A 20,101-nucleotide genomic window follows, 5' to 3' on the forward strand; every position below is an offset into this window, starting at 1 on the left:
TTTTGCGTAGTGAAGGTGTGAAACCTATTGAAATTCATCGACGAATGAAGGTTCAGTACGGTGGTGGCTGTTTGTCACAGCAGCACGTCTACGAATGGAGTAGGGAGTTCGCAAACGGTGTGACTTCAGTGGAAGATGCTCCTCGTCCAGGTCAGGCACGAGTTGTGACTCCACAGAACATTGCAGCAGTTGAAGCCATAGTGAAGGAAAACCGCCGAGTGACACTGAATGACACTGCAGCATGTTTTCAGATTAGTCATGGGTCAGCACACCACACTATGCATGATGTGCTCCAGTTTCACAAAGTGTCTGCAAGATGGGTGCACCCTCATATTGATACGAATGTAAAAATTTTTGAACACTCAGAATGTATACGTACGAGCCGCCACTACATGTACAATAGCTATAGCTTACTTACTAACACTCATCGTAACAAAACTACAGATATGCGGGTAACAGCAAGTACGTAACAAGAGAATGCAGTTTTAACACTATAGTCGTTTTATATCGTTAAGTACTTGCCCTGCTGAGTTCGTTAATAAATGATTTTGAAGTATTATTAAATGACTATTTAGAGTACTCAAACCATCACTCATTTTGGAGTGTTTCCGGTGGCTGAGATTTTCTGTTCAGGATTGTCGATGTTTCTGTTCTTTGGAGCCACTCTAGTGTTGTGTATCTACAGAAACACTTTTTGGTGTTAAAACTCTTATTTTTATGATAAAAGTTGAACAGTAGGGCAGCTTTACACTTAGTACACAAACGTCCAGTAAGTGCATCCTCAGCTTTAGGTTTTCTATGGTTACATTGACCTGCACAGGGAACACATATATAGGCCTAAGTCTATAATCCGTATATTTGCGGCAGGGGCTAATGAAATTAAATATTATGTGGTCTGGATAAAGGCAGCAACTTACTTGGCAACCACGGTAAGTCAGCACAAAATAGCAACAGAATTCTCTGTCCTAATGTAAAGTAATAAATAATTGGCTGAAGCAACATGACACATACTCTTCTCTCCATACTGTTACCTTTGTTGGGGATGAACACTTTCAACAAATTTAAAACTCCATCCTGGACAAGAAGTTACTTCAAACTAAATGTTGAGCAACTCAATTGCAGTGGGAGGAATTTTTATGCACACGACTATTAAACAATAAAACTGCCTCTCTGGTCTCATGTAAGTTCAAAAAATGTAGTTTCCTCAGCTGTCGTAATTTTCACACTTCACTAATTACGATCTTTTAACCGATAATAGTGGACTTCTCAAGCAGCAAATATTCACTTGAGATTTACATATCAGTTTGCAAATTAAACACGCAGTGACAATATACTGCGTGCTATCCAGTTTATTTTATTGCTGAATGTTCTTAGTTCGCCGGCCAAGTGGTTCTAGACGCTGCAGTCTGGAACCGCGCGACCGCTACGGTCACAGGTTCGAATCCTGCCTCGGGCATGAATGTGTGTGATGTCCTTAGGTTAGTTAGGTTTAAGTAGTTCTAGGTTCTAGGGGACTGATGACCACAGCAGTTAATTCCAATAGTGTTCAGAGCCATTTGAAACATTTTGTTCTTAGTTTACGTGGTCAGTGTTTAGACATTGTACTATTAGATTACTGCTTAAGTACGTAGCATTTTTGTTCTGTATGTTGATATTCAGGTTGCTATGGGTTTATACATCGATTATCATTTTTATTTGTCGTCCACTATTACTGTTTGAGTTACATGTTGTCATTTGGAGATAGTGACTGGAGCTGTGGATGCTAGAAAATGGAGTTCATTGTGTAGAAATTGGAACATTCCAGACATATTCTTCTGTCTGAGTTCAGTAGAGGTTGACTGCAGCGAAGTCAACCGGAAACATTTGCGCTGTGTATTAATATGGGGATAATGCCATTGGCCAGAGCACGACAAGAAAATTGTTTTCTCGTTATAAGGAGGATCGTTTTGACATTGGTGACTCTCCAGCTTCAGGAAGACCTTCGGCGTTTGATTATCGTTTAAACGCGTTAATGAACAATGATCCACATTACTGTACTCGAGAACTGACAAACGTGTTGAACTTTGATTATTCCGTCTTCGTATGACAATTTTTATGCAACGAGGTGGTTCAAAACTCGGTTGTATGCGTACCACATGCTCAAATTAAAAAAAAAATATGGGCATCTATGTTTGCTCGTCTTCAGTTGGCTCGTGAACAAAACCGATCATTCCTATCCTGTACCGTTACTGGCGGCGAGAAATGGTGTCTTTATGCTAACGTAAGGAAAATAAGGAAATGGTTGAACCCAAACAAACCAGCAGCTCCCCGCACAAAGACCTACACGCATGCACGAAAGGTAATGTTATTCATCTGGTGGAGAAGCGACGGTGTTGTGTAATACGAATTGCTTCCCGAGCCCGAGGTGTAACATTCACTGCTGACGTTTATTGTCAACAGCTGCAACGTCTTGCAGATGGAGTCCAAGAACGTCCTGGAAGACTGCGTGAAGTGATGCTACTCGACAATAACGTCCGCCCTCTGACAAAAAACCTATACTGGAGTTGGGTTGAGAAGTCATTCCGCACACACATTATTCACCCGCTATTGCGCCCTCAGATTTTCAGCTTTTCTCCTCTCTATCGAACAACCTTCAAGAAACTTCCTTTGCGGATGAAAATCTGAACATGGCTCGACGGGTTCCTCGCCTCAAAATCTCGTACTTTCTACAGTCGCGGAATCGAAAAGTTAACCCAGCGTTGGCAGAGTGGTGTAAATACTGGGGGAAAACATATTATTGATGACTAAAGTCTCTGTTATGTGTACCTGTTGTGTTTATTGATTTGCGCGTTGGCAGCACTGGCGGAGATCGCACACGCTTGAATATTAAGCTCGTGGAGATAAGCTATTAATTCTATAATAACTGTCAATTAAGTTAATATTACACTGTAACGAAGTTGATTACACTCCGTTTTATATTATCTATTGAAGGTTTCTCTCGTTTCAAAGTATTTCTCGACAAAATAAAAAAAAAGACATAACCTAAGGGCCGGTTTCCGCTTACTTTAGACGTAGGTTTACATACAAAATTTAGACGTTTCTTTAAATATTAAGTGAAGAATTTGGGTTGTATTCATTACACATATATTTAGCAGTGCCGAATCTACTTGGGGAATTAAAGATTTTAAGTTCTGTCTTTTATTTCCTTTCAAGTAAAGTACGTATCGCGCATACACGATCTTAGGAATAATTTTTCGGGTATACAAGTTTCGATTTTTATCGTTATTTTAACTACATTACGTTACTATATTAAGGTATACTCGTGTATTAGTCTCCACATAACTTTAGTGATTCTTGTGATCTTTAGTTAATAGAATATTAGTGTTATTGCCTAGATAAATTTTGTGAAAATATTGTAATCAACCATGAGCGTGAAGTGTTTGAGCTGCTGTAGGAAAGTTAGTTCTAGGTTTCTGTGCAGCTGATGTGGCGGATGGTTGCATTGGGGTGAATGTAGTGCATGGGAATCAGGGAAGTATGTGGGTCTCTTCCATGGTATTGCAGATTATGTTCAAGGGTTAGGAAAATAGCGGAACAGGAAGGGAAGATTAGAGCCCTTCAGGCTTAACTGGATAGTGCCAGAGAGGAACTGATGTGGTTAAGGGGAGGAGAAGGGTGAAGACAGGTGGGAAGTGATAGCAAGGAACAGTGGCCACAGAAAGAGAACAGTATCTGACAGTTTCATCATTGGCACAAACAATAGGTTCGCCTTGCTACCTCAGTCAACTAAGGAAGAGGCTCAAGTAGATGTTAAGTGTAGTCAGCACTAAACACACTTTAACTAGGAAACCAACTGTTGCAAAAAAAGTAGAAAGTAGGAGGAACGTTCTCTTCTTAGGTAGTAGCTGTGGAAGAGGTGTGGGACAGATCTTGCAGGAGAAATTAGATGACAGGTACCAGGTCACAAGTATTTACAAGCTGGGTGCATGTCTTAGCCAAGTGATAGAGGATGTAGGATCATTGTGCAAAGGGTTTTAGAAAGCAGGATCAAGACATGGTTGTGGCTGGAGAGGGAAGCAATATTGATAGGGATCAGGGCTACAATATTGAGTGGTACCAGGTAAAAATAGCATGTGCAACGAAGCATACAAATGCTGGCTTGGTTCCTGCTTTTATGCAGTATGATCGGCCCCAATTGAACAGTTCTGTCAGGAGGTTCAATATGGAGCTACATCAGATGCTTTGGTGGCTACTTTGTCAGGCATAGGTTTGGTTCCTGTTGATGGTATTGGTAGGTGGGACTTCACAAGACAGGGCCTGCATCTCAGTAGGAAAGGGAAGGGTAAACTGGCTGGGATGATAGCAAAATCTTTAAGGGGGGGGGGACTGAAACTCATGGGAGTACGTTTTTAGGTTAAGATCAGTGTCCAGTCATCCGACATGATTGAAATTAAACTTAATGAGTAGTTCAGACAGGCAGGTACTAGAGACGTTAAAATATCACAAGATTGTCATAACAGTACAGTGAAAAATAAAGTTAGTGTGACACAAGATTCATATAAAAGCACAGTGAAAAGTAATGTTAGTATATTGCATCAGAAAAGCAGGAGATTAAAAAACAAAGTAGATGAGATTCTTGTTTGTTTAGAAGATTTAGAAACTGAGGGTGGAATAGATGTACTATGCCTGTCTGAACATCATATAGTCACAGGTATAGAAATGGTAAATGTAGTTGGATATAAGCTTTCATCACATGTAAGTAGAGACACTATGGAGAGGGAAGGAGTTGCCATATATGTTAAAATCTGTCATAGTGTGAAAAATGTGGAAACTAAAATTTTTTGCATAGAGCAACATATAGAAGCATACTTGTGTGAGCCTAAACTAAATAATGGCACTTTTATAATTGTAGCCATGTATAGGTCCTCATAAAATTTTCAACTATTTTTTAAGAACTTGGATTCTTTGTTGTGCTCTCAGTCAGACAGAGGAAAGCAAATTATAGTTTGTGGGGATTTCAATGTAGATTTTCTGAAAGAGTCCAATAGAAAGCTTGACCTTGAGGTATTACTTGGTTCTTTCAATTTGACATCAATTATTGATTTTCCTACTTGGGTGGTACAGGAAAGCAGCACACTGACAGATAATGGTTTCATAGACCAAGATAAATTTAATCAAATAAAAACTTTTCCTGTTAAGAATGGTCTGTCTGATCATGATGCACAGCTAGTTACAGTATATGATATAGATCCTTACAGTCAATTAACGATTTAACAAATCAGAATTTTAGGGAAAGCCCGCAACAGTTAGACTGGGATGAGGTATACAGGGAACATGGTGCTAATCTAAAATTTAACCTATTTCATGATACCTCTGTGCATATATTTGAATACAGTTTCCCTAAGAAAACAGTGAAATATAATTGTAAGAAACCATGTAAAAGGCTATGGCTTACTAAAGGGATAAGACTATCTTGTAAACAGAAAAGGGAAATGTATCTTATAGCAGGAGTGTAGCCAGGAGGAGTAATGATCCCAAAACACTGAAACATTAAAAAACTACTGCACTGTATTAAGAAAAGATATTAAAAAGTCCAGAAGTATGTGCATTATGTCTGAGATTAGCACATCTAATAATAAAATTAAAATAATTTGGAATATTGTTAAAAGGGAAACAGGACAACTGAGACTGTATTTCTATCAAACTCAATGAAGTGAATTCACTCAAAAGTAAAATCACACATGTAATCGATGACATTTCCAACAGAGTACTAAATGCTTGTTCCCAACAAATAAGTATGGTTCTCAGCCACATATATAGTAGCTCACTGAAATAGGGTATTTTTCCAGATAGACTGAAATACGCGATTGTTAAACCATTGCATAAAAAAGGGGATAGGTGTGATGCTAACAACTACTGCCCAATCTCACTTCTTAAAGATTTATCCAAAATTCTTGAAAAAGTAATGTATTCAAGAGTAGCGTTATATATTTGTAAAAATGTAGTACTAACAAAATGTCAGTTTGGTTTGCAGAAAGGCTTTTCAACAGAAAATGCTATATACAGGGTGTCCTATTTATCTTAACCACCCTAAATAACTGTTCATCCAGATGCAAATTACAAAATGTTTCAAGCAAATGTTCTTTAGCCTTCAGGTGGCCATCAATCAGCATGGTTGCCTTCGTTGTAGCTTTGTTTTTTACAAAGACATGAACATGGCCTTTTTAAATGGCAACCTGTAATTTTTATTCGGTAATTCGTTTCCTCTCCTAAAGACCTATTCAAAAATGTATCACAGTGGATCATTCACTGAAACACAACTTTATTAATTACATAACACAACATTGACTTTGAGCCTGGTATCACATACTCGTCCACTTGTTGGATATGTCAGAAAACAAATGAAACCAAGTAAAAACAAAACACAAAATTGACTTTGACTCACCTGTACCATTGCCCAGGAGTAGAACATTCAAAGGTGCTCAAAGTGGTGACCCTGAACACCGATACACTGGTGCACTTATTGGGTGAAAGAATTGTTTACTGCTTCCAGTGTTGCCTGCTGAAGAGAATTACAAGCAAGCATGATAAGTTCCTGCACGTCCTCTGGGGTTGTTGGAATATCGTGATAGACAACGTCTTTAATGCATACCCAAAGAAAATAGTCCAGAGGATTTAAATCACGAGACCTAGCAGGCCAAGTAACTATTCCTCCTCGACCAGTCCATCTGGCAGGATACCTTCGGTTCAGAACACAATGTGCACGCAAGGCATTATGTGCTGGACATCCATCATGTCGATACCACATAAGCATTCTGGTTATTCATCCAGAAGATGAGGAATTCACCTGAGGAAGTTGGCATACGCTGTCCCGTTTAGACTACCATTGATGAAATAAGGGCCAATAATCGTAGTACCAAGCATCCCACACCAGACATTAATTCTCCAATGACGCTGATATTCCACCTCATGCCATCATGGGTTGTCGCTGGACCAATAATACATGTTACTTGTATTTACCTGTCCTTTGTTTGAGAAGGAACATTCATCGGTAAATAGAACATTGGAGAAGAAGTTCGGGTTGGCGAGGTGGTGGTGGTGGTGGTGGTTAGTGTTTAACGTCCCGTCGACAACGAGGTCATTGGAGACGGGCAAGCTCGCTCGGGTTAGGGAAGGACTGGGAAGGAAATCGGCCGTGCCCTTTCAAAGGAACCATCTCGGCATTCGCCTGAAACGATTTAGGGAAATCACGGAAAACCTAAATCAGGATGGCCGGAGACGGGATTGAACCGTCGTCCTCCCGAATGCGAGTCCAGTGTGCTAACCACTGCGCCACCTCGCTCGGTGGTTGGCGAGGATTTGCAGCTGTGCCCACTGACAGAACTCCCATCCAATTCTTGATGTAAGCGTACGTTGTAAGGATGGAACCAGTGACATGTAAAAATACGATGTACACTGGTTTTAGGAGTGCCAGTCTCGTGTTCAAGCTGTCGTGTGATCACATGTGGGTCATAACAACAGAAGCGAGAACATTAACTTTGGTATCTTCGTCTGTGCGAGTGCTACGATTGCGTTGTTGTGGGTTGAAACTTCCCGTTTTCTGAAGCATCGCAACAAGACGAGAAAACATCCGTTGGGAAGTTGGGTTCTTGTCAGGGTATCGCTCTCTGTACAGTTCCACTGCCTGCATAGCATTTCGCCTACCTTCAAAAATAAAAGAAATGGTATGTCGATGCAATTTGTAGGAAGCAAACTTTACTGTATGCCTACTCTACACAATAGTATTTAAAAGGACTAAACTACTGCACTAAATGTACCCATACATAAGTAAAAGAGTATCGCAATTAGTGTTCTTCTAACTTACATTCCCCATAGATGAGTAGCATTTCTACCTTCTCTTCTTTGGTGTACATTCTACTCACACAACTCTTCAACTGACGATGGTTGATGGAATGACGGGTATGGATTCTACTTATGTTTACATTTGTCCTCTGTCAACATCAGCACTTGGATGTGTACCATTACCCTGAGTACCTGCACTAAGTGCTGGGAACGTCAACGTCAGTGTTGTGTTATGTAATTAATAACGTTGTCTTTCAGTGAATGTTACACTGTGATACATTTTTGAATAGGACATTAGGAGGGGAAATGAATTATCGAATAAAAAAAATGCAGGGTGCCATTTAAAAAAGTCATACTGCTGTTCATGTCTTTGTAAAGAACAAAGCCACAAGGAAGACAATCGTGCTGATTGATATCCCCCTGACAGCTAAAGAACATTTCCTTGAACCATTCTGTAATTTGCATCTGGACAAACAGTTATTTAGGGTGGTCAAGATAAATGGGACACCCTGTATACTTTCACTGATCAAATATTAAATGCATTGAATAACCAAACGCCGCCCATTGGGATATTTTGTGATCTCTCAAAGGCTTTTGATTGTGGGAATCATGAAATTCTTCTAGATAAGCTTAAGTATTGTAGTATGAGGGGGACAGTGTACAAATAGTTTAATTCATACTTATCTGGAAGAATGCAGGTGGTTGAAATTAACAGTACCGATACTGTGCAAAAATCAGCTGAGTCCTCTAACTGGGGAGATATCAAGAATGGTGTCCCACAGGGTTCAGTCTTGGGTCCCTTATTGTTCGTTATATATATTAACGACTTGCCACTCTATATTCATGAAGATAAAAAGCTAGTTCATTTTGCTGGTGATACAACTATAGTAATCACACCCAACAATAATAACCAGCTGAGGAAATTGTAAATAATGTCTTTCAGAAAATTATTAAATGGTTCTCAGCAAATGGACTGTCACTAAATTAGGAGAAAACACAGTTTATACAATTCAGTATAGTAAATGGCATAACATCATTGATAAATAAAGACTATGAACAGAAATCTGTTGCTAAGGCAGAATAAACAAAATTTCTAGGTTGCTAAGGCGGAATAAACAAAATTTCTGGGTGTGTGCATTGATGAGAAATTGAATTGGAAGAAACACATCGATGATCTGCTGAAAGGTTAGGTTCAGCTACTGATGCTATTAAGGTTATTGCAAATTTCGGTGATAAACATAGCAAATTAGCCTATTATGCCTATTTTCATTCATTGCTTTCCTATGGCATCATATTTTGGGCAATTCGTTGTTAAGAGAGAAAGTATTCACTGCACAAAAGCGTGTAATCAGAATAATAGCTGGAGCCCACCAGAGATCACCTTGCAGATATTTATTTAGGGAACTTGGGATATTCACAGTATCTTCTCAATACATATATTCACTTATGAAATTTGTCATTAATAATCCTTCCCTATTCAAAAATAACAGCAAAGTGCATAGCTACAACATAGAAGAACAAATGACCTTCGCTATTCGAGATTTAATCTCACTTTGGCACAGAAAGGGGTGAATTATGGTGCCTCAAAAATCTTTGGTCATTTGCCAGATAGTATTAAAAGTCTGACAGATAGCCAACCAACATTTAAATGGAGATTAAAAGAATTTCTGAATGACAACTCCTTCTTCTCAATAGATGAATTCTTAGATATGAAGTAGTAGCGGTAAAATAAATAAACAAAAAAAATTTAATTAATCATTTTGTTTATGTTCAAGTGACACATTCCACATAATTACGAAATGCCATATTCATGATCTGTGGAACAAGGATTAATGTGTGTATGTCAGAAACGCTACGAGCTTGTGCACCAACTCAATATATTGGGAATCCATACACTTATATCCAAAGAAAATATTTATATCTCTGAAAATTATTTAGTTCCACAAATAAACAATATTGGAAGTTGGCTGCACTTGTTTTATACATCAGTATAGCTCACTCTTCACGAAACAAATTTAACAATAAACAGATTGATACTTGTACCTCTCAAAATGATACATGCCTAATTACAGCAGGGACACAAGCCGCCACTCTATTTAAAACTGTTTTTGAAAGAAATAAGTTTTACATATTGCACCAGCTCATTGGCCTCTACATTCATGATACATCGTGTTTTTTTTAATATAGTTCAGTTCAAATGGCAAACTTTCAACACACGTAAAAATACAGCACCTCTACAGTATTCATCTTAGCGACTACATTCCAGAGTGTTTCCACTCATAGCCTATGGTGTCGCTAGTGTTCCGTTTCTTTCATTCGTTAATCACAAATTAGTGCCGATAGCATTCCCAGAACAGTTCTCATTCAAGGAATACAAGAAATCACATATTGTCATTATTTGCAATATCAGCATATGTTAAGAGCTAATAATTAATGTTATGTAAATAAATTAGAGATATCATGTGACATTCACACACAACTGCAGAAGATAAACGACCAAAAAAAACCAGATGAAAAGAAAAAAAAGCACGAGGTAGGGAGGTGTGCCAGTCACGGATCGAATGATGTTGTATCACGGTCTTTAGATAAATGCTGGGCTGGTCCCCAATATCAGTCTCAGAAAATACTATCTGTATCACCATGACTACCCTACAATTAACACTTTAAGTGCTTGATAGTGTGTCCATCGAAGCACTTTTGACTATTTATGTACCGTTCGGCGTCCGAATGCGACGTGGAAAAAAGCGAACATCTTAATCTTTTCGGGTGAGCTCTTGATACCGGTGGAGGTGGCACAGTGGTTAGAACCCTGAACTTGCATTCAGGAGAACGACAGTTCGAATCCACATTCGACTATCCAGATGAACTTTTCCGTGACTTACCTAAATCCCTTCAGGCAAATGCAGGTATGGCGCGTTTAAAAGGACACAGCCGATTTCCTTCCCCATTATTGAAGCATTCCGAGCTTGTCCTCCGCCTCTAATGCCCTCGATGTCGAAGGGACGTTATACTGTAATATTCCTTCAATTAGAGCTCTGACTTCTCTTATTTTATTACGGTAGTCATTTATTCCTGTGTAGGTAGCAGGCAACAGAGTATTTCAAATTCGGAGGAGGAAGTTGGTGATAAGAATTTCTTGAAAAGATTTCGCCGCAACGAAAAACACCTTTATTTTAATGCTAGCCACCACAGCTCACGTGTCCATATCAGCTGACACTCGCTCTCCTCTTTCGCGATAATAGGAAACGAGCTGCCATTCTTTGAACTTTTTCGATGACCTATCTGGTAAGGATCCCATTTAGTATTGCCAACTTAGTGGATTTTGCACTAAAACTGGTGGTTTCTACCCTCCTTTTAGTGGCGAAGTATTGCTTCTACTGGCTGGTGGATTTTATAATGGTTTAGTAGAATTCCCCGTTTCAGTTGCTGAAAATGTGATCTCTACACCACGAAGCTATTTATATGTTTCGAAATACGTTATTTCTGCTGTACTTGATTTAAGGAGTATTTAACTTTTACTGCGAAGACAACACTGATGCATTACAATGTGACATCAAACGAACTTGTGCAGGTGCAGGGAATGCAGCAACCGGTTCAGACGATGGGTGCTCACTTATTTCATTGTCGCTTCGAATAACCACTGAGCGCTTGTTGGCTCAGACAGGGTGCGTCACGTTGGATGCGCAGAAAAAGTAACTCGACTGTCGTCGTTCGTGGTGTGCATTACACAATTGTGATTCTAAGTGTATGTAATATGCCACTACTTCATACATGTATAACTTTTCAGGAACAACAATATACGCAAAAGTTTCGGGATTCTTAGCTTCAAGATCCACGTTTAAAAGATTGGTTTCAAGTTGAAAGTACTACGGATCAGGTAGCAAAGTGCAAATTTTGTGATATATTTTTAAGGGGTCACTATGGACATTTGAAGTCTCATGGGACGTCAGAAATCATCTACAAAGCAAAAAGGTGGGCAACATCTTTTTAAATTGATTTGTCATTCATTGATCGGTTTTACATCTTTGACTAAGTAAATTGTTGCAGGTTGAACTATGCAGCCTAAAATTGCATTTAACTCAGAGCCCACTGGGAATGAAAAAAAAGGAAGAAGCAAGACTTGCATTATTCACAGCCATGCGTACTAGTATACGTGTAGTCGACCATTTGGGAGAGGTAATTAATCACTGTCATGAAATTGATATTGAAAAAGTTCAGCTGCACCGAACTACAGTTACAAAAAACCTGTTAGCACCGCATTTCACACACGTTCTAAAATAAGATTGGAAAGATCAGCCATTTAGCTTATTAATTAATGAATCTACTGATATTGCTGTACATAAATACTTGTGATTGATTATAGTTTATTACAGTAAATTACGCCAAACAATAGTATCTACGTACCTTGACCTTGCTGAACTACATGAATGTAATGCTGAAGCTATTGTCTCTGCTATAAAGAAGACACTTCAACGATTCGATCTGCTACTTGAAAATTTAATGGGCATTGGTACAGAAAATGCCTCTGTCATGGTTGGAGTAAATAACTGAGTATTTACGAAATTGAAAGAAGAGGTACCACACCTCATTTTAGTACGTTGCTTGTCCCATTCCTTGCAACTGGCTGTTTCAACTGCTGCAAAAGAATTTTTACCGATAAGTTTGGAGTTTTTAATTAAAGAGACATATGATTGGTTTAGTCGCTCCGCTTCCAGACAATCTCTTCATAAGCAGCTATACACAACCATCAACGATGGACAGGAACTGTTAAAAATAGTTTAAGCGTGGCACACAAGGTGTTTGTCAATGGCGTCCGTTGTATCAAGAATGTACACGCAATGATCAGAGCTAAAAACACATTTTCCCGTAGCTACAGTGCGCGAAAGGTGTCACACGGTAAGAGTTATTGCGTGCTATGTAGGCGGACTGGATTAATTACGCATATATTTCATTTTTATATCCAATATTAATTGAAATAAACACAGTCAATAAAATTTTCGAAACGAAAGATACAGATCACACCAAACTCTTTGATGAGTTGACCAACCTGATAGATATGCTTGTCAGCAAAGTTACATGCTAATAAAGTTAATATTTTTACTCAAAATATTCGTGATTTCTTCGATCGAAAGTGTTATCTGGGATTCCGCTTTGAAAAGCAGTTGCTTGAAATATGAGAAAAAGGATTACCACGGGAAGACGAAGAAATGTTGCGTAATTGGTGCATAATATTTATAGTAAGTTCGATTGAAGAAATAAAAAACAGGTTACCAGAAAATTTGACGTTCATGAAAAAAATTTCCAGAATAAGTGTTGGACAAGCACTTAATCACAACAAAGAAAATCTAACTGATATAATGGATCAGTTCAATAAAAGTGTAGAATTTATAACAAGAGTGGATGATCAGTGGCGACACATTTATTTGTAGAACAGGAACGAGACCAAAGACACACAAAAATTTTGGAATGAAGTATTGCATTTCAAAGATGCGCAAGGGAATTCAGATTTGAGGAATTAGCGACTTTTGCGAATACTATCCTAATGCTACTTCATTCCAATGCCGATGTTGAGAGACTATTTAGCAGTATGAATGTAATAAAAAACAAACAGAGGAACAGAATGAAGTTATATCTTTTAACTGCTATATTAAGAATACGCTGTTTTGAGGTTGGAAGGAAAATGCTGCAACGAATATGAAATTCCAATAAACGTTGTAAAACAAATCGGTACCAAAGAAAACGACGACGATGATGATGCAGACAAAAATGATTCATCTGAAGAAGACGAATTAATTTAAATAATTAGCTGTTGTTATAGAACTGCTTGTATGTTCCTGACCTTCACTTGCTGATTTATTTAATGTTCGTTCATTTAATGATTGTGAATATTTTATTACTTAATAATAAAGGAAACTAATCACTAATATACTTATTGTTTCCTTTAATAATAATTAAAACAATTTTTAGTGGAAATTTTATCGATTATGAGCGTAGGGGCAGTTTTGTTAGTGGTTTTCTGGCGGGTTTTGCACTTGAAACGGGTGGTAAGCTCACTTCAACTGTTGGCAACATTGATCCCATATCGTGCAACAATACTTCGGAAGAGGTCTGACAAGCGTAGCCTAGGCAGCCTCTTTAGTGGGTTCGTCGCATCTTCTAAGTGTTCTGCCAATAAAATGCAGTCCTTTTTGGTGCTCCTTCCACACAGCACGTTCAAAGTGATCGTTCCAATTTAAGTTGTTCCTAATTGTTATCCCTTGTACTTAGTTGAATCGACAACCTTTAGATGTATGTGGCTTAGCGTGTAACCAAAGTTTAACAGAATCCTTTTAATACTCATCTGGACGACTCACACTTTTTATTGTTCAGAGACGTTCACACCATGTAGGTATATTGTCTACATAATTTTGCTCTTTTCATTGGCTTCACTACACGATAAACGACAGCATCAACTGCAAACAGTCTGAGACGTCTGCTTAGATTGCATCCTTAACATACAGAATTAAGTTTACACGATTCACAGGCAGAAGGCGCACGCACAGCCTCCCTTCCCCAGGTTAAATGACGCCCCTGGCGACAGGAAGGGCATCAGACCACAAACTTGAAATACAAATAAACTTGCTAAATCATGAAAACAGCTAACTCTGTATGCCGATATAAGTATCATGAGAGAGAGAAAGAGAGAGAGAGAGAGAGAGAGAGAGAGAGAGAGAGAGAGAGAGAGAGAATAATTCCACTCATTTCTTCTGGTTTCATGAGTTTTTAATCCTCCAGCATGAAATAAACAGACAAGTAAGATAACATTAATTTGTGAAGTGCTATAATAACAGTAGTGAATTAAAATTAGCTTTACAATATGCTAGTATTAAGTTACTGCGTATAACATAGTACTTTTTTTATCTATTATTATCTTTTAGCTATTTACTACAATAATCCAAGTAAAGTCTGCAATGGAATATCATGCCATCCTTAATCAGAATTTCTCGTGTTTTGCCTATTTCGAAGGTTAAGGACGCCTTGAGAATGAAATTAAAGAGTGCAGACGAAAGATGTTTTCAAATAACTTCTGGGAATTCCGCCAGGTAACACTTTCAGCGACCGCCGATATTTCGGCGGGAGAACACCCCGCCATTTTCAAGGCAAACTGCAACGGACAAGAGACGTTCATGCAAATTTAAAACCTCGGTTCTCGGAGTGAAGCAGGAAAGATTACACACACAGTGAACAAGTGCCACCAAAGATGACCAGAGTCAGAGCTATCAGTAATGAGACTACGAATTCGCAGGTGAGGTAGCATTGAGTCTATCCCTCTGTTTTTTGACAAGGGAGAGAGCCGGATTCCAAACAGTCTAAACAGAAACCTCTCTCCCTGTTAACGAGGTTGCTCGCTAATTTAATCTCAACTGCCTCCTTAATAACACTGTCCCAATAGCTGGGCGTGCATGCCAATATCTCGGTGTTATTATATAACATGGGGTGACCAGTATCCAAGCAATGTTCGGCAATAGCAGATCTACTTGGCTGCTGTAATCGTGTGTGCCGTTTATGCTCAGTACATCGGTCCTCCACGGTGCTGATAGTTTGACCAATATATGCCATGCCGCAGCTACAAGGAATACGATATTCACCCGCCTTACGCGGACCAAGATCATCCTTAACGGAACTCAAAAGAGCTCTAATTTTAGATGGAGGTCGGAAAACACATTTCACATCGTATTTCCGTAAAATACTACCGATCTTGTTGGAAGTGTTTCCTACGTAAGGCAAAAAGGCAGTAGACTTAGGTGTATAATCATTTTGACGAAATGTAATTTCAAGATGGGACAGCTCAGCTGGCAAAGTCTCAGCGTCAGAAACGACATGTGCCCTGTGTACCAAGGTACGAAGTACCCCTTCACGCTGAGCCGGATGGTGACAACTATTAGCTTGTAAGTACAAGTCGGTGTGAGTACGTTTCCTGTAGACTGCATGTCCCAATGATCCATCATCCTTCCTCCTAACCAACACGTCAAGAAAAGGAAGGCAACCATCCTCTTCCACCTCCATCGTAAAACGAATGTTCGGGTGGATCGAGTTCAGATGTTCTAGAAAGACATTCAAATTCTCCCATGAGGCCAAACAACGAAGGTATCGTCAACGTATCTAAAGAAACAGGCGGGTTTCAAAGGCGCCGACTCCAATGCACGCTCCTCGAAGTCTTCCATAAACAAATTTGCATGTACGTCTCCTGTCCGTTGCAGTTTGCCTTGAAAATGGCGGGGTGTTCTCCCGCCGAAATATCGGCGGTCGCTAAAAGTGTTACCTGGCTGAATTCCCGGAAGTTATTTGAAAGTTGTGTACGCCAGGAGAAACTCAGGTCTCACAGACGACAGATAATTCCACAACCGATGCCTGCTTGATAAATCAGATAGCGTTTTCCGATAAATTAATGACAATAGCCCTAAGAGTAATGGGGAGTGAAGGTCGATGAAGAAATGGCATTTTCGATTTTTGTCCTGTATGACGGGCCATTTCCATAAGCGTTCCATAAATTATAAAGGTTGCATTAGTGGAAGGGAAGGAGAAGGCGATTCTCAGATTTCCATAGGTTTGAGATGTTTTACCATCTGAGATACCTCACGTACCTTGTCGATGGAGACTTATGAGGTTTCATTAAGTTGAAAATAGTTATAGTGTATGGAGAGACAGAAATTCCAAAGTTTGAATCTTGTGGACATGTGCAGAAAAGGACGAGACTAAGTTTGCGATAGCCGAAAAAGGATATGAACCACAAGACTGTTGGTAAGCTGCTGACAGATCGCGAACTTCTCACAGCCAAAAATTTAGACTTGCTTCAGTCTTAATATGATTTGGCCATACTGAGAGGAGTGATATCGGGCACCTTATACTGTTAGCGAACAATAATGCATGGCACACGCCTTGTCTGAAGGGAGTTAGTTAGTCATAGTGTGAATTTCGGAAGTAGCATATCAACAAGGAAAATTACAGTCGTAAACGTTACCTAACGGTCAGATCCAAGTGATCAAAGCTTTTGAGGAAAATGTCTAAACGTGTCGTCTGAATGGCGATTCGTTTGCTACATAATCTGTGAATGGGTAGCAAAAAATACACTACTGGCTATTAAAATTGCTACACCACGAAGATGACGTGCTACAGACGCGAAATTTAACCGACAGGAAGAAGATGCTGTGTATGCAAATGATTAACTTTTCAGAGCATTCACACAAGGTTGGCGCCGGTGGCGACACCCACAACGTGCTGACATGAGGAAAGTTTCCAACCGATTTCTCATTCACAGACAGCAGTTGACCGGCGTTGCCCGGTGAAACGTTGTTGTGATGCCTCGCGTAAGGAAGAGAAATGCGTACCATCACGTTTCCGACTTTGATAAAGGTCGGATTGTAGCCTATTGCGATTGCGATTTATCGTATCTCAACATTGCTGCTCGCTTTGGTCGAGATCCAATGACTGTTAGCAGAATATGGAATCAGTGAGTTCAGGAGGGTAATACGGAACGCCCAACGGCCTTGTATCACTAGCAGTCGAGATGAGAGGCATCTTATCCACATGACTGTAACGGATCGTGCAGCCACGTCTCGATCCCTGAGTCAGCAGATGGGGACGTTTGCAAGACAACAACCATCTACACGAACAGTTCGACGACGTTTGCAGCAGTATGGACTATCAGCTCGGAGACCATGATGCGGTTACCCTTGACGCTGCATCACAGACAGGAGCACCTGCGATGGTGTACTCAACGACGAATCTGGGTGCACGAATGGCAAAACGTCTTTTTTCGGATGAATCCAGGTTCTGTTTAGAGCATTATGATGGTCGCATCCGTATTTGGCGACATCGCGGTGAACGCACATTGGAAACGTGTATTCGTCATCGCCATACTGGCGTATCACCCGGCGTGATGGTATGGGGTGCCATTGGTTACACGTCTCGGTCACCTCTTGTTCGCATTGACGGCACTTTGAACAGTGGACGTTACATTTCAGATGTATTACGACTCGTGGCTCTACCCTTCATTCGATCCCTGCGAAACCCTACATTTCAGCAGGATAATGCACGACCGCATGGTGCAGGTCCTGTATGGGCCTTTCTGGATACATAAAATGTTCGACTGCTGCCCTGGCCAGCACATTCTCCAGATCTCTCACCAACTGAAAACGTCTGGTCAATGGTGGCAGAGCAACTGGCTCGTCACAATACGCCAGTCACTACTGTTGATGAACTGTGGTATCGTGTTGAAGCTGCATGGACAGCTGTACCTGTACACGCCATCCAAGCTCTGTTTGACTCAACGCCCAGGCATATCAAGGCCGTTATTAGGGCCAGAGGTGGTTGTTCTGGGTACTGATTTCTCAGGATCTATGCACCAGAATTGCATGAAAATGTAATCACACGTCAATTTTAGTATAATATATTTGTCCAATGAATACCCGTTTATCATCTGCATTTCTTCTTGGTGTAGCAATTTTAATGGGCAGTAGTGTATTTTTGTAGGAATAAAGATCTTGAATCTTGGAGTTATGTATTCAGTGACACACCACGGTCAGGTGATTAGAGGTAAGTAAGAATTACAGATGGAGACTGGCGAGAAAATGATCGCTGCACTTAACATTACTGACAAGATACGTCTTGCGAAAGCGAAGATACAGCAGTTGCAAATATTTTTGACATCAGCTCTATTTGGCATAGTAATCACTCTTATTAATGACATGTGAAAGTTTGTGACGGACCGGGATACGAAACTAGATTTGCCGCTTATTGCGAGCAGTTGCCTGGGTCATTCGGCTCCCCCTGAACGCTTCCAGCACCGATTAAAACCTCCATATGCCGAGTTCAGTCCCGGGCCTCACAAATTTTCATGTGTCACCAAAGGTATGATTTCCATGCCTAATACAGCTGATGTCAAAAATATTCGCAGTTACGACAAAATTTCATATTACTATGGCTCCAGATCATCACCAGTGTCTGTTCCTTCAGACAAGCAAGATGATAAAAGAAAATACGTAAAATTAAGAAGCGAGTAGATGGAAGAAAAAAAAGGACGAGCAGATGTCTCAAAATGAAGGGCTCTTAGTGCTGGACTGTTCCGATGCTGTAGGGGCTATATGAACTTACGTAGGCCTATTTCCCAGTTTTCTATAACTTTGATTTTCAGTGCTTTAGGTACAGTTTACTTTGGAGTTACTGAAATTTTTGTGCTGTTTAATCAAATGATTCCTTAAATATTAAAAAATGGTAAAACTGTTTGCTAGTAGTTCCTATATGACATAATGCTATTCTTTCTTTTGTCATTAAGAGCACAAATAAGAATGCAATATTCCACTCACTTTATCAGTTGTTAAGTTTTTACTATCTTGAGTGACTTTCTACATCATACGAGGTGTGACAATAAAGTAATGAGACTGATGTGAAAAAACAGTGTTGAGTACCGGTACCGTTTTAGCCAAATTTAGTGTTGTCTCCTTCAAAGTAGTTCCCTTCTGATTGCACACACTTTTTCCAGCGCTCCTGCCATTGATGGTAACATTTCTGGAACTCAGCTTCTGTAATATCCTCCAAGACCCTCGTCACAGCTTTTTGCACATTTTATGTTGCCTGAAAATGTTGCCCATTGACCACCGTTTTGACTCTTGGAAATAGAAAAAAGTCGCACGGAGCGATATCTGGTGAATAAGGTGGCTGTGGTAGTACTGTTATTTGTTTTGAGGTTAAAAATTGCTGTACTGACGGAGCAATATGGGATGGCGCATTATCGTGATGCAGAATCCAATTATCAGCAATGTTGGCACGGACACGAAGAACTCTTTTATGAAGCCTTTCTAAAATTTCTTTGTAGTAATATTGGTCAACTGTTTGTCCAGGAGGCACCCACTCTTTATGAACAATTCCCTTGGAATCAAAGAAGCACACAAGCATGTTTGTGATCTTCATCTTCAAGATTCGTTCTGCCTTCACTGAACATTTTATGCCAATGAAAAACTTGAGCTCTTGACATAACCTCCTCTCCAACAGCCTTCTGAAGCTTACCGTAAGTTGTCATCGCATTTTCACCCAATTTATGCAAAATGAAATGGCATACCATTGTGCAATATTATGTGGTTCCATTTCCATGACGAGAGACACAAACACGTGAACTTCCTACAGCACAACTCACGACTGAGCAGTTGCATTGATGTGCCACTTGGACTGGAAGCAGCTTATAGGCCATTAAGGCCAAGGTCAAAGATATTGTGCCTATGTAAGCCTGCAGGGTTGCCACATC

At 39.8% G+C, this 20,101-nt stretch overlaps 1 protein-coding gene across 2 annotated transcripts in view; it reads left to right on the top strand.

The window, feature by feature from the left end:
* LOC124784135 (ankyrin-3-like) overlaps window positions 1-20,101 on the top strand; it is a 98,514-nt gene that overhangs the window by 74,208 nt on the left and 4,205 nt on the right. The window lies entirely within an intron of this gene.

This window comes from Schistocerca piceifrons, chromosome 1 (assembly GCF_021461385.2).
Source record: "Schistocerca piceifrons isolate TAMUIC-IGC-003096 chromosome 1, iqSchPice1.1, whole genome shotgun sequence".
Classification (NCBI taxonomy): domain Eukaryota; kingdom Metazoa; phylum Arthropoda; class Insecta; order Orthoptera; family Acrididae; genus Schistocerca; species Schistocerca piceifrons.